Source organism: Bactrocera latifrons, unplaced genomic scaffold (assembly GCF_001853355.1).
Source record: "Bactrocera latifrons isolate USDA-ARS-PBARC rearing strain unplaced genomic scaffold, ASM185335v1 scaffold_133, whole genome shotgun sequence".
Classification (NCBI taxonomy): domain Eukaryota; kingdom Metazoa; phylum Arthropoda; class Insecta; order Diptera; family Tephritidae; genus Bactrocera; species Bactrocera latifrons.
The window spans coordinates 256,738-271,688 of NW_017534775.1; the positions used below are offsets into that span (position 1 = coordinate 256,738).

The following is a 14,951-nucleotide window of genomic DNA, read 5'->3' on the forward strand; positions in this document are numbered from 1 at the left end:
CTGATGACATGTACCAAATATGGGTGAAATCGGTTCACAACCACGCCTGAAATCTCAATTATCACTTTATCATGCGAGAGTATAAAATGTTCGGTGACACCCGAACTTAGCCCTTCCTTACTTGTTCTCGTTTTTTTTCGAATTACAGCTGAAAATTTTCAGAACGAGATCTCAACAGAAGCACAAATAGATAAAAGAAGTACATGGCCGGAACGTCACGTTGATCGTTATACATATGTATGTATGTATGWATATCATATATGGTAGTTTATAGGGTCTCCGTCGTTTTCTGCTCGGTGTAACAAACTTCCTGGCAAATTTAATTACCCTGTTTAGAGCATAAAAGTATTTTCATATTTTATTTACCTGAAGCTATTATTAAGAAAATTACGCTAAATAGTTTGTTGTCCCCAAACTAGTTAAAATATTATTTCGGGCAAGTCAAATTCTAACCAAAGTAAAATTCTTAAGTTGGGTAAATGAAAGGAAGGAAAATTACGAAAATACGAGTATAGTCCCTTCAGAAAAAACGTCATCTTAATTTTGTTGTTAGTTCAAAAAATCGCTAAAAGCTTCATTGTTTTTATTAAAACGCAACTAGTAGCAAACTAGTCCAAAAAGTACTGGTATGACAATGAGATAAATATTTAACATTTCAAGAGTCTTACTCTTTTTTATTAGCTCAAAAAATCTCTAAAATCTTTATTGTTTTTCTTAAAACGCAACTAGTATCAAACTAGTTCAAAAATGAGAGGTATGACAATGCGTTAAAAATTAGCATTTCAAGAGTTATGCCGCTATTGAGAGTACACAAAACTTGATTTTAACCATAAGAATTTTTTTTTTTCAAACAATTTACAATTAAAATTCAATTTTTTTTTTATTTTAATAGCTACTTACGAACGTTGGTTATTAACCACAACTATCATGCCAATTACACATGAACTAGTAAATATGTAACTATACTCTAATCACTGCTAAATCGTATTAAATAGTTATGCGATTGTTCTCTGCACATAATTATTTCGCATGTAGACATACATACATACTACATACAGATATCCACACCGCCGTCCTCTTCCCTCTAATAACATCTACTTAAATGTTGTTTGCTCAATTTTTTGTTGTTGCGTATTTTTTTGCTTTATTATTTTTCGTCTAGTGATAAGCATCACTTACAGCTTCTATGGATTGACTTATCAGTAGCGCAGCAATAACAACAACGCGCAACGCCAGATTAATCATACATCACTGCCAACAGATGTACACACACCTATATACATACGCAAATAGCTAGCTCGATGATCCTATCTCCAACTAGCTAGGTGCCGTATGAGAATTTTCGAAATATAAGCCGGCATTGCCATAGTTCAGTACTCATTGTCAAACGGTTTTTGGAGCCGTTAAGAGCTCATTAACCAAACAATTTACTTTCACATCACCTGTGGCTGGATAGTATTTATATCAGCTTGGAGTTTTGCGGCAGCATTTCAGCATTAACTATTTCGTGGGTTTGCGAAAGTGACGATCAACAACAACAACAGTGAACAGCAACATTACAAAAACAATTAACGGTTAGTAAGTGAAGATTCTGAGTTATTTTTATCCTGTGTCGTGTAGACGGCGTTAAAAAGTACTGAAATTGCAAGAATTTTTCACAGTTTGGCTGGATATATTAAACTGCTTTGGCTTAAGGCTAAAAAGGAATAGTGATGTATGAAAATAAAAGATAATGTACATATCAAGAAATGAGATACTTCGTGTGACGGAGCAAGTCCCTAAAAAATCAACTCAGTGAAGGTGTGATTTAAGTTTTGTATACTATAAAATAATACCGGTTGTAAAAAGACCATGGATTGCGTTAAATTACGCGCAATTTCGCTTTTTTATTTTATTAAATTTGAAATTTTTTAATCATTTTATTTCATCAGAAAGTAAAGTTTGCAGCAAAATAAAACTGACGATTTAAAAAAACAGCTTTTTGTCGTGAGAATGTATTTGAAAATATCTCAAAAATGTACTTCTTGTTTAAGAAATATTTGATGAATTTTTTTTGAAATTTAAAAAAAAAAATTTTATTTTGTTTTTAAACTTCACCATCAGAAACTAGAGATTTGAGTCAGTTATGTTTTATATGTACTAAAATTTATGATTGGAAGTTTGATCCTTTACCGATTTTAAATCAAAAAAAAATATTTTAAATCAAAAGAATTACACAAAATTTAGTGATGTTTTCTTGTAAAAGTTAAAAGTAAACACCACAAACTTGGTAATTTGATTTTTTTTTATAAACATTGTGAGGTTATATGGAAAAGTATAAACTCAAAGGATGTAAATCTCTTCATAACTTACAAATTTAATATGTTGCATATGGTATATATGTAATAATTTTTCCACAATTTTCATTTTKGTTTATGCACATACATACATATTTACATATAAGATTTTCCTAAATAAATACCACCTTCACTTGCGAAAAAGATCACACAAAACTGAAGGTGCCTCCTTGGCTTCTTTCGTTTTTTCACATACTCGTACATATGTATTTCTGCACATGCAAATTAAAATATACAAACGTCCATTCATAAATACATATACATATGTATAAAAGTGGAGAAAATAAAACACACCACTGACCACCCTGACATTTACCTTGTTAATCAATTTTGGCAAACAGCGCATTATTGAGCTAAGAACGGAATGTGCCAGCATGAGTAAACGCAGAAGAACGAAAAAATAACTTCTCGCTAAGTGACGCTAATGCATTGTAAATACAGCCTGCTTACACGCACATGCACACACATACACATATACGAGTATAAGTGTGTAATATTACATTTCAAATTCACTAAAACAGGCCTTTTTAATAATTTAACATAAATACTGTTTAATTGTTCGGTGCAAACAAGAAATTGTGGCATTTTAATTGCACCGCGTGATGACATTTCACTCACACACACGCACACGCGCATGCACTTCCTTTCGCATGTGTTTACAACGCTGCCCAAGAATATAATAATCACATGCAGCGCACTTTAAGCGTTGTTTTGCAACTGCATTTAACATTATTTAAGTGCTTCGATTGTTTGTATGCTAATTTGGTGCAAAAACTTTTCCATTTGCATTATTAATTATTTTATCACTCCTGTGTATATGTACGTGTGTTCCGAAAATTTTTGGTTGCTGTGAAAGAGGCGTGGTGGCGGTTGAGAATGCGCATTTGCATTTTAAGAAGTGCTTGGAAACGGAAATAATATGCATTTAAATTTACCACAAACACACGTGCACACATATGTATATGCATTTGTATGTGTGCGTATATATATATGGAAAGTAATAAAAATTAATATTTAATTCTTATGCAGCATGCAAGTGAGGTGGATAACGATTTATAGAGTTTTAAGGTCAATAGCGAATGATTTTTCGTAACACAACTGCTGCGTAATATTGTGTAACGGGCAGTGGCACATACCCAGAACGGGGAATTCTTCAGATATCGATCTGATTTTTTTCTGCCCAAAAAACTACCAATTTGTTATAACCGCCGAAAGCGGACCTCTAACATATATGTAACTGCTATACAAATTGAACGCTAACAATCATGTTCTTGCTCTCGAACTAGTCGAAAAGTATTTTCGTATTTTTAATCAAACTTCAACATAATTTTTTTTATAAGTATTTATATTAACTAATAATGTATGTACTATTTTTGTCGATTTCATTTTGCCATTTTTCCGTTAGAGACATTCTTTCATCAGTATAAATCGAAATTTCGAAATTTCACGAACAGAATCAAGCGAACCACTGTTGTGCTACAAGAACGCTGTATCGCCTCCGTAAACTTCACAAATTTTATTGGTGGGTTGCGTGGCATTCCTCCCTTTTTATACGAAAATTTCAAAATATAGCGAATTTCTTCATTATTTTCACTCATTTGTGAACTCATGAAAGCTGTAACGTTTTTTCAACTTCCCCGAATTAAATTTTTTTTTATTTTTGGCTAAATGGAACCTAAAATCTCACCTTTCAACCACTATATGGTATAACACAATGTGATTGGCAGCGCTTGAGATGTACATATGTCTATCAATGACATCTATTGACAAAATACGAAAAGACTTTTTCGACTACCAATATGTAGTTGCCATACAAACTGACCGAACAAAACAAGATAAAGTCTGTTTATACCCTTTTATGCCATAAGAAATGCACCTGTAAAGTGTAGCTTCAGTACAGCTGAAATTGAAGTTTTTTCTTGTTTTTAATTACTTTATATATTAAATTTAGTTGTGGTATGTGCCCAAGAGTTTTTTATGAGAGGATACAAAAATATGTGCTATGTTTAATAAAAAAGTACAAACAAGGCATAAATTTTATCAAATTTCAAAAAATATACATGTGTATATATATTAGTTTTCGAATTAATGCACACTCATTCAAAAACGAAGTATTTGTTTTTATATTTTTATTAAAGTAGCGAGGAAATTTGCATAATATTTGTCTTTGAATATTTGGCTCTCAATATTATGCAAATTTCATGGTTCTTAAACACCATTTGTTTCTCGTTTTTTATTTATTCCCAAAATTTGAACGTATCTGCAATCTCAATTTAATTTGGTAAGCAATATGCAAATCGTGAAACGAAGCGTGGTAGCGAAATGCTTAAACAATTGCAAGTTAATGTACACAGTTTCGCAGTTTGCATTCTATGGATACAGCTAACGCGTTGCCAGTAAATATTATTAGCAAAAACCGGCTCAGTGTAGAAAAAAAAAAATAGAACTAAAATGTTTACTTAAAGAGAATACCCAAAAGCTTGAGATTTTTGTGCAGATGTTTTCAAATTTAGTTGTAAAAAATAGATATGTATATTGATATACTATATTTGTATGTAGTAATGTTATTGCTTTAGATTTTATAACTTTCTTGTATCATATGTTCTTCTACTTAATTTTTTCCCTTCACATACATTCATTACATTCTTTATTTATTTTTTGCTTTGACCGTCGCTATCAGCTTTTGTATTTATTTTGCAAAAGCTTGCAGTTTTTTCTTATTAACTTTGACATTATCAACTTTTATAACAATATTAAAAAAATAATAATAATGCTTGCTTAAGAGGCGGCTGATTTTTTCTATACCACTACACCACATGGAAGAAGTTATCGATTTTAGTGCTTAAGTTCTAAAAATGTTGAGAGAAGATTCAAAATTATAAAAATATAAACGCTCATTAAACTGCCCTCCAAGTAAAAGCCCTCAAAGCCCTTAAAAATAAAAGAATTTAAAAAGAATATTCGCGTTAAGTCATTTGTTTACTCAACAACTCAACAACAAAATATAAACGTTGTGATTTAACATGTTTGAGTACGTGAAGTTGCAAAGCAGCGCACTGCAATACACTTGTTGCTATTTTTACACGCTGACAGGGACAAATATTTAGTGTTTTGCAAGTCATGGAAAGGCACACAACAGGCACGTACATATGTACATATGCAAATACTACATACATACAAAGTTTTCAGTAAAAACTTCTGTAATTAATAATGTAAATAAAAATAAGAGCTGTGTACTTATTACTGCATAACTGGATTTTAGGGTGGTACTGGGGATTCCGTACTGGAGCTTAAACTGGAACTGACATTGTAAAAGAGCATATGTAGATAGCGTTATAATATTATATAATCATATAAAATATAATTTGGCTGAAACAAAAATTGCACAAATTTTCGAAAAATAATAATTATCGTCAAAATTTTAAAAAAGAAACAATTTACAAATTAAAATTTTTTTTATTCTTAACAAATTTTCAAATTTTTACAAATTTTAATTTTTATATATTTTCATTTTTTGTTTTTTTAATTTTTACAAATTTTCAAAAATTTTTCTTAAGTAATGACATATCCAAAACCATAAATTAAGTCTGTTGCGGCAATACTGCACATTTCTTGAATCATTACTTGAGTAAAAGCAGGTGCCCCAAAAATTTGCTCATACGCCGTGTAGTCTATATCTATACCGAATCGCCGAACCCAATATAATTGCGTGACCGCATTTGAACTACTAAAAAGGTTTTCCAGAGCCTAAAAAATTAAAGAATTCAAAACAAGAAATAAAAAATTAAACTTCATTATTTATGTCGGCAGTAATTCAGTTTAAATTTTCAAATATTTAATTTGCAAAATGAAAATATCGAAATTTTCGCCACCACAGTGTCACACAGCTGTCAACTTGACAGGTTTACCAGCTGCATTTGCCCCTTTACTTGCGTAAGCAGTATAAATATAAAAGTATATTGAATGTAGCATAATTTGCTTTAAATAAATCTCACATTAATATTGCATATGAAAATAATTAAATGCGTGAATTTACAGATGTATGTATGCTTGAATGTCAGTCTGTGTCACAGCAAATTTTGTCAACTTTACAAAATTTATGCGTGCGATTAATTCATTAATAATATTTCCGCGAGTCGTAAACAATGCAAGTTAAAGAAAGAAAAGCTTATAAAGAAATTGATGCAATTTGCAGTTGCTTAATCATATTAATATAAATAATTGGTTTTACATACCTAATTTTACTAAAATTATTTATCATTGTTGCTTATTGTTATTGTTTTACTTTTGTTTTTAATTATGTTTATCATTATTATGCATACTAACTTGTACATAAATTATTTACTGTTATTGTTTTGCTATTTATTTATTATTATTGTTTACAACGCCATACATAAAATACTTTCCATGCAATATTAACATAAAGGGTTCTATTGAAGTATAAATAATAATAATTGTGGTTTAGACTGTAGACTTTGTACCAAAACGTTACCCAAAATAGTTCATGCAATGAAATTAAACAAAACAATAACGTCAACCTTTCGCAAACTGTCTGAATTTGACAGGCAGCCATCGCATTTCCAATATTTGCATGCCATTCGGTCAAGCGATAACGGCAAAAGCGCAGATGGTTGCCTGATTGCTTGACCATTTGTTTCCATTGCGCCATTGTGTGGCACTGAAGCAGCGCGGAATGTCGTGCAATAGTCAAAAAAGGCAATAAAACTAAAGCAACCGTATCGAAATAATATAATTATTATATAATAATAGCACTAATTTTAGTACAAAATTATTATAGAAAATAATAAAGCGCAAATATTATCCCATTGATTTATTAGTATGTGGGTTGGGCGCATTAAATTGACTGTGACGCAAAAAGCAATCAACAGCAAGAACGCAAGTAATGTGCGTGCCATAATTAATTTTTTAAAAACGCTGTCTGCTTTTAAAGACTTATTACGCTTTTAATTGAAAAAAAAAACACAAAATTTGACATACAATTTTTAAACTGCACTGTGTCTAGTTCGAACCAACTTAGAAGATAGGGTAATAAAAACCATTCATAAATAAGAAAAATCTCTTTTAAATGGACGCTCTATTAACTGGACTGAAAGGTTCGTAACCAGACATTGAGAAAGCAGACTTAAATTCGTTATTTTTTCCAATGAAATTTGTTTGTGTGAACATATGCATAGACGCTCTGGATGGAGGGTGAGTAACGTTTACAAAAATCCAACGAAAATCGAAACGTAATTTAGTAATGCTAACCAGCGTGCTCTATTTATGGTTTCTCATTTTTTTGTTCCACCCAAACAAGTGTTATTATTTTGCTCGCTAGTAGTAGCCATTAATGCGCAGCTACATACTCCAAGCAAAACACTACATTATTAAAAGCTATCGACAGCGGTTTATTTATTTTATGCAGATTATGCTTTAATAGCTGCTTAGTTTGTTTACCTCTGAAATTTTAATTTATTTATCGTACACAGTTGTTTTTAATGCAACACTTTAGCGCTTGCTTAGTGCGCCAAGCGTGGCCGCGCACTTTTCCTCAATTGATTTGCACACAATGTGGGCGAAACATTGCTCCGGCGGCAAATTTAACATGCAATTAAAGGGTGTCTATTCTAAATTTAAAAATTATTTCGCATAAAAACAAAAAAATTATTGAAATGAGTAATATTTTGTAGTTTGGAGTTCTAACAGTACTTTAAGCAAATCCGATAGCTCTAAAAAACACCTCATATAGCAGTGCATGTGTTTTATACAAAATCTTATTTGCCGTTAAAAACAGTTTAATTTCCAATAATAATATGCTGAACATAAGTGTCAAAAACACTTACATATGTATGTAATTCCAAACCGATAGCTCTCAAAAAACACCCTCTGCATGTACATATTTGTTATACAACAATGTAATTTCGTTATTATCAAGCACTTTAATTACTACAAATTAGTGCATAAAATTACTAGTTATATTACAATTTCATTAATATTTCACACAAAATCAATTTGTGGCATGTGTACCACTCTGTGCGCTTATCGCCATAACCTATGTCACTTGCGATGACATTCACCAGTGTTTTTGTTTTAAGTTTCAACTATTCATTAATTGCTGGCAAATGTGCAATCACTTTTTTGTGCGCTTAGTTCAGTATTGTGTCAACACTGAGCGCTTATTAGAGCGGTTTTTTGTCGCTTCCCGATCATCAGCGGCACGTGCTACACTGACATTTGTCGCTTACTCGCCACAGCACAATCGGGAATTACTTCTTACCGGCATGAGGGTTCTTTGTCTCAAATACACACATAATAAAATTGCAATAAACGCTGCTCCAAATACAAGCTGTCCGTCCAGTTGGGGCTTTTATACGCTAAGCGACGCGGCCGCGCTGCAGTTTAACGCCTTCGTGTGCTAACATTGTTCTAAAACAAGCATCGGCACAGTTTGGCATTTGTTATTGTTTGCAATTCTTATTGTTGTTGATCATACTTTGTTTGCTCAATTAACCGATCCGCTATTAATTAATAAACGTTCAGCATCTTCGCCCACCCTCCATCCTGTCGAACGCTTTCTCAGCACTCGCCAAACACTCGTGCTACATGGCCGTTGAAATTTCCATTTCGTTTCGACGCTACGATCCGTCTCGAGTGTCGGGCCGATTGCTCATTGCTTAGTGAGCGCATGTGCGTGTGTGTGTGTGTGTAAGCTGAAAAAGTAACTGTGCTTTGGCACCACAAATGTTTCATTTCCAATTGCCGTCGCTCCCCATACACACGCAAACATAAGCACACACACAGTGGCACAGGCACACTCTCGTGCGTCCAGCGTACACAGCATGAGATTCGGCCAGCCGCCGTCCAAAACGCATCGCACTTGTTTCGCCGCTAATATTTAAGCAACTGTCGCCGATCCGAGTGAAGTATAGCGCATTCGACGCGTATCAACGCAACATCACAAGCGCCCACAGCAGCGGTCGATCGGTCAACTTAACTCGGTACGTCAAAAAATCACATAAGTAAAACCAACAAATAAGAAAAATAAAAAAAACTAAGAAGCAAACACAATTTCTCCACGGCGATCTTTGCATTTGCAGTTATTAGCGAATTGTTATAAAAGCTCTGCGGGCACCGACAATTTGGTGCTTGAACGCGACTTGGTAGTAGCAAAAATATAAGCGTTTGCATAGTAAAGCGAAAATATCAATAGGAGCGCCAAAAAAATCTCTAATCAAAGGCCTCTTCAAATAGCTCGGCTCGAATGCGCGTGCGTCTTGCAATAGCTGGTTCAGTGTTGTGTGTGTAAAGTGTTTGAAAACTTCATGTTTTCGTCAAGCAAATACCACAGTAGCAATTATAACAACAACAAAGTGCAATTGTATTGTGATTTTACAAAGACTACACGTAGGACTAAGAAATATAAAAATTCGTTCACATAACGATAGCTTTTCACATTTTGTTCGACACCCAGCGAAAGTGTTCTTGGTAAAATCCAAAACAAAAATTTAACGAAGTTACAGTTAGACTTTATTTTATTGAAATAAAACACAACAAATAATCGCAATAAAGTGCCTTTGCCTACAAATTGAAGGAGCGGCAGATAAGCGTCATAATAATTTCAATAAACAAGCGCAGACCAAAGGTAATTGATGAAAATCACTCACAAACGTGCATAAATGTGAAATTATTTATCAAATAATCACAAGCGAAACGTGACAAATGAATTGCAGAGCGCCGCAGTTCTACTAACAAAAGTTGGACATTTCAAAGTGGCGGGAGGGTGTGGTGTTGTAGAAAATATAGTGTAATTTTTACAGCAGTCTCCAATATTATTTAAAAATGTAATGTCTCTAGCGTATTTAGTTATTAATTTATCGCGCTTTTATTACTTTTCAACAGTATCGTTATATGATGAGTCAGCGAGGTTATCCTCCGATTTCAGCCATTTTCACACTGTTGGCAGATTCGGTTCTTATAAGATTTGTACTCAGCAAATTTGGTTGTTGTAGCTCAAGTGGTTTAGAAGATATGTGCATTAAACTTGTTAGAGTGCGGGACCACGACCAGTTTTTCAAAAAATGTTGCCCCTTTGCTACTGCGATACGCAGTGCCAAATTAAAGATTTATATCTTAATAATAATTATATCTTATAATTTAGTTAATGGTTATTTCTGGTCATGGCAATGGTCCGATTACGCTCATCTACGAACTCAATTTTTTTTTGTACAAAGGAACCCACATACCAAGTTTCAACGAGATATCTCAATTTTTGCTGAATTTGCAGGAGGACGAACAGGCAGACAGTCAACCGATTTTCAATTATTGTCGTCATCCTATTCAATTATATGTATATAACCCTATTCTATCTCGTTTAGTTTTGGTTGATACGTACAACTGTTAGGTGAACAAAACTATAATACTCTTTAGCAGCTGGTTGCAAGAGTATAAAAATATATCTCTTTTACATATTCTTCGATAAAAATTATTTTTTGAATTAATTTATTCATAAGAAATTTAAATTCAATTTTAAACGCGGAAATCGGCTCAATTAATTTTTTTTAAGATTATTAGCTCGTAAAATATTTTTCGTAAAAAAAATATTTTTATATATAGTATGCATAATAATATTGTTAGAATATGACTTTCCATTAAATTGCTTCCCTTTATGCCAGTGCGCAATTTCTTACTATTAAAATAAGCAAATTATTAAGCTTTCAGTGAAGCATTCGTTTCATGCCAAGCAGTTGGACTCGTGTCTTCTGTAAAACGGGAAAGAACAGCAAGCAAAATTTGTATTTTTTAGAAATATTTTCAGTTTAAAGCGTTAAATTCGACACCGTTTTTCATTTTAATGTCAAATTCACAAATTTTATCATGATTCAAAAAAATTGTATAAACTTCTCTGAGAGCTGATAATTATGTATTTCTTCTTTTTAGAAGAAAAATGTCCTAAACCATAATTTAAGCTTCTTTACCATAGTATTCTGATATATAGAACTAGTTCCTTTCTCTCAAATAAAATATTCGAATAGTATGAATTATATTTTTGCGCTCACATACACTGTAAAGCCACAAAGGTAGCACGAAACAAACAAAAATAGGTTTTCCGTCGAATTTCAATTTGTAATATGGAAGTCACACAGTTTTCAAAAAAATCCTTTTAAGCGAGATTTCACTCACACGATTTTTCACAATTTACTCTCATCATTTATTATTTATCGCTAAAATAGGAATCATCAGCTGCAAAGTTATATTTTCATATTTCTATTGTTTACAAACATAAAAGTCAATTGTCAGTTAATGCTTGTGGTTGCCACTTCAAGCAGCTACGCAAAATTCCAGTATCATTTTATTATTCAATTCGTAAATGTCCTCATAAACACTCGTTACAAGCAATTGATTTGTTTGTAGCCATGCGGTATACTATTTAGTAGTACAGAAGCAATTATTGCAATTTATAAGCGCTAATAAAACAGGCATTAACTTATTCAACTTCTAATGCGACTTGCAATATTTTTTGTCTAATTTGTAAACAGTATAATGTGGTGAATTTTGGTGAAACGAGTTTTAAAAGGCAAATAAACCGTACTATTGTTGTTTTTGCTTAACGTTTGCTTTGTTAACCGCAATTTACATGCACACGCATGCATACGCTAGAATGCGCAAATCTCGCATTGCGGTACTCACCTGGCGGTATTGTCATTGAACCTGATTTTGCTAACGCCAACTATTTGGGCAAGCAATTAGCGCCGCTAAAGTCAAACTGCAACTACTTACATACATATGTGCACGTAACAGAAATGCTAGTTGTAGTTTTTGTTGTTCCTTTTTTCAATCTTGCCCATACTCGAAAGCGAAGTCCAAGTAAAGGAGAACAGGAACTTGTCGGCTGCAACTAATTACTTTTATTTTGTTGCTATTTTTATGATGATTACTTGCTGCATTAATATTTAGAAAAAAAAAGCAACTGCTATTGTTTCTGTCACATTTGTCGCATTTTTGCGCGAATGGCGAGCAGTACATTTTGCTTTACGCTTTTTAATTGTTATTTGTTGACATTTGTATTTATTGCTAGAGTTAGAATTGTTGTTGCGCTGCCAGTTGATTTCAAATGTTTACTTCATTATGTAATGCAAGTTTACGCAAGATATTGGCGGGAAGGGGGCATTTTCTATCAGAATAATAGTACAAATGGCCACAGCAATAGCAGCAAAGCCAATTACAATTGTATTGAGAAATATTTGCCAGCTTTCGGCATAAAGCAACAGTTGTGCAATCGAGTTTAGATCGCAGTGCAAGCCGAAATTTATTGTTTTTCTAACACTTGTGCATACTTACTTACATACGTTATATATATTTATGTAAATTTGCATACTGCATTTTAAGATACATACATACATAATAACATAATACACGCATAAATAACAAACTGATCGATTTCCTCGTTAATCAATGACGTTTTTATCGCTGCATTTTCTTATTGCCATAGTTGGCTTCAAGCTGCATACAATAAAAATTAGTTGAAACCTTTGTATTTGCAATCAACTGTGGGATATTCGCTTCCTTGAGTCATTATTTTATGCAAACAACAATCTAAATACACCAGGAATTGAAATGTGTAAACAGCATAACACCCTGTACCACTGAAATTTGTAAATATCAATTTCACCTTGCAGTCATGCCAGTTGACAGCAGGCGCAAAGCAGCGGTAAAAGAAAAATTCAAAACAAACACTTAACGCATAAGGGGCATAACTATGAAAAAAGTAAAATCATGTATAAAATTGTACAAAACATGCATATGACATTTTCAAGTTAAAAAAAATTTGCTTACACCTTTTTGTCTGCTTGTATGCACTTTTTAACTCCTTTGCAAAGTCAAAACAAAGATTGAAACGATGCTTTTACGAAATGCTTTCAAGAAATTGAATTGGTTGCTTAAGGGCTCGATTTTTTCACAAGTGTATGATTTACAAATATACACACATACATATGTAACTAACAAAAGAATAGTTGATACAAATTAACTACTTCCAAGAAAGTACACTACTTCAGCACCAAACAACTCAGACACTCTTATTGATAATACAATATATGTATAATATGTACTTATGTATTCATTTGAGTTATGCCTCGAACAGTCAGACAGAAGAGATGTACTCTAAAATTAAAGAGTATAAATATGTAAAATCTGGCGGTTATTTCAAAACTTGTTGGTTAGGTCAAGTCGTACTCAATATCTTCATAACCCAACAACTCAAACGCGCTTTTTGATGACCAATTGGCAATTGTACAAGTGTATACTTAAGTGATTGTTCTTGTGTTTTCAAAAACGTCATTGGCAGCTGAAGATATTGATGCAACAAATTATTGAATGGCCGCAACTCCACGTAATTAGCAAGCAATTCAGACGCTTTTGTGAGTTTTGATAACGTAAACTTCTAGAATTGACCAAATTTATAAATACTCATGTACAAGTAATACTTTGTATATGAAGATTAAGTTGTGTTTACACTTCGATTAGCAAATACACTTTTTATAGTCAACTATGAGTACGCCATACTCGAATTTGAAGCATTAGCCATAATAACTGCGAAAAGTAATTTCAAGCTATTTTTAATAAGTAAAAACCCTTAAGCTACATGAGTAGGTGTGAGTACTCGTTGGGTAGTTTTCCGATTTATCGCACATTTATATAACGCTGGCGTGTTGATTTATAACCCTTATTGTCGCAGCAACAATAAACGCAAACGGCACCTTCAAGTGCCTTACTTACACAGTATATACAGCAGTGAAGTGACTTTGAGCCAACAAAAAATATTTATAAGCATTTTTAATGCAGCTGAAAATGCAAAGTAATCATAAATGGGACTTATTTGTAAATACTGAAATACACATTTTTTCAGTAAGTTTTCACACTTTACACGCTAAATTGTTAAATGTCACGCACTAAGGTTATGTGGCGTTGTTTTTCGCTTTTACTGCCTTTTCTGCTTTTGATAAGTCAGTTGTGTGGCAAAGAAAATACGATTTATCAAGCGCCAGCTTCATACGAGCATTGTTTTTATAATATTTTAAATATTTTTCAATTATACACCAGCAATGCATTGACATACTTTCGCTCGACATACAAACAAACGTGCGATATTTACATTTCACAGCTGATTTTGCTAAACACAGCATGCGCTGAGCCTACATTATTAAGTACATATGTATGTATGTGTGCGTACGTGTGTTATCGGCAATTTAGCGCTTTCCTAGTCTGCATTTAAATATATAAACCTATTGTGTATAAATATATAAAATAATAATATTTGCCCACATGTATTGGTGTATTTATACAAAAATAAAAAAACAAGTTCTAGCAGCAGCTGCAGTCACTGAAGATACACACACACTCATGCTAAGCCACATTTGCGGTAATACATAGATGTTGTTGAACCTCGCTGATAACGCGTTCGTCGCGAACCCAAGCTGGTTAATATTATAATCAATAAAAACAAAGCGCGATCTCTTTTCTGCGTATATTTAAAGCAAAGAACAGCAGTGATGCGCACAGCACAATACAAATTAAATAAAAATAGTAAAAATTAATAAAGATTATACATTTAGGCAA

General features: G+C 32.8%; 1 protein-coding gene across 4 annotated transcripts in view; it reads left to right on the plus strand.

Moving 5' to 3' along the window:
* LOC108965086 (synaptic vesicle glycoprotein 2B) overlaps positions 1-14,951 on the plus strand; it is a 36,639-nt gene that overhangs the window by 15,536 nt on the left and 6,152 nt on the right. Inside the window, exon 1 of one of the 4 annotated variants that reach the window (XM_018927270.1) lies at positions 1,371-1,574. The exons of 1 other annotated variant lie outside the window; for it this stretch is intronic. The gene's annotated coding sequence lies outside the window, so the exon portion shown is untranslated. Of the gene's footprint in view, positions 1-1,370; positions 1,575-9,228; positions 9,335-9,360; positions 9,979-14,951 lie in introns of those variants that run through there. 2 more of the 4 variants (XM_018927271.1, XM_018927272.1) reach the window with 2 other exon arrangements.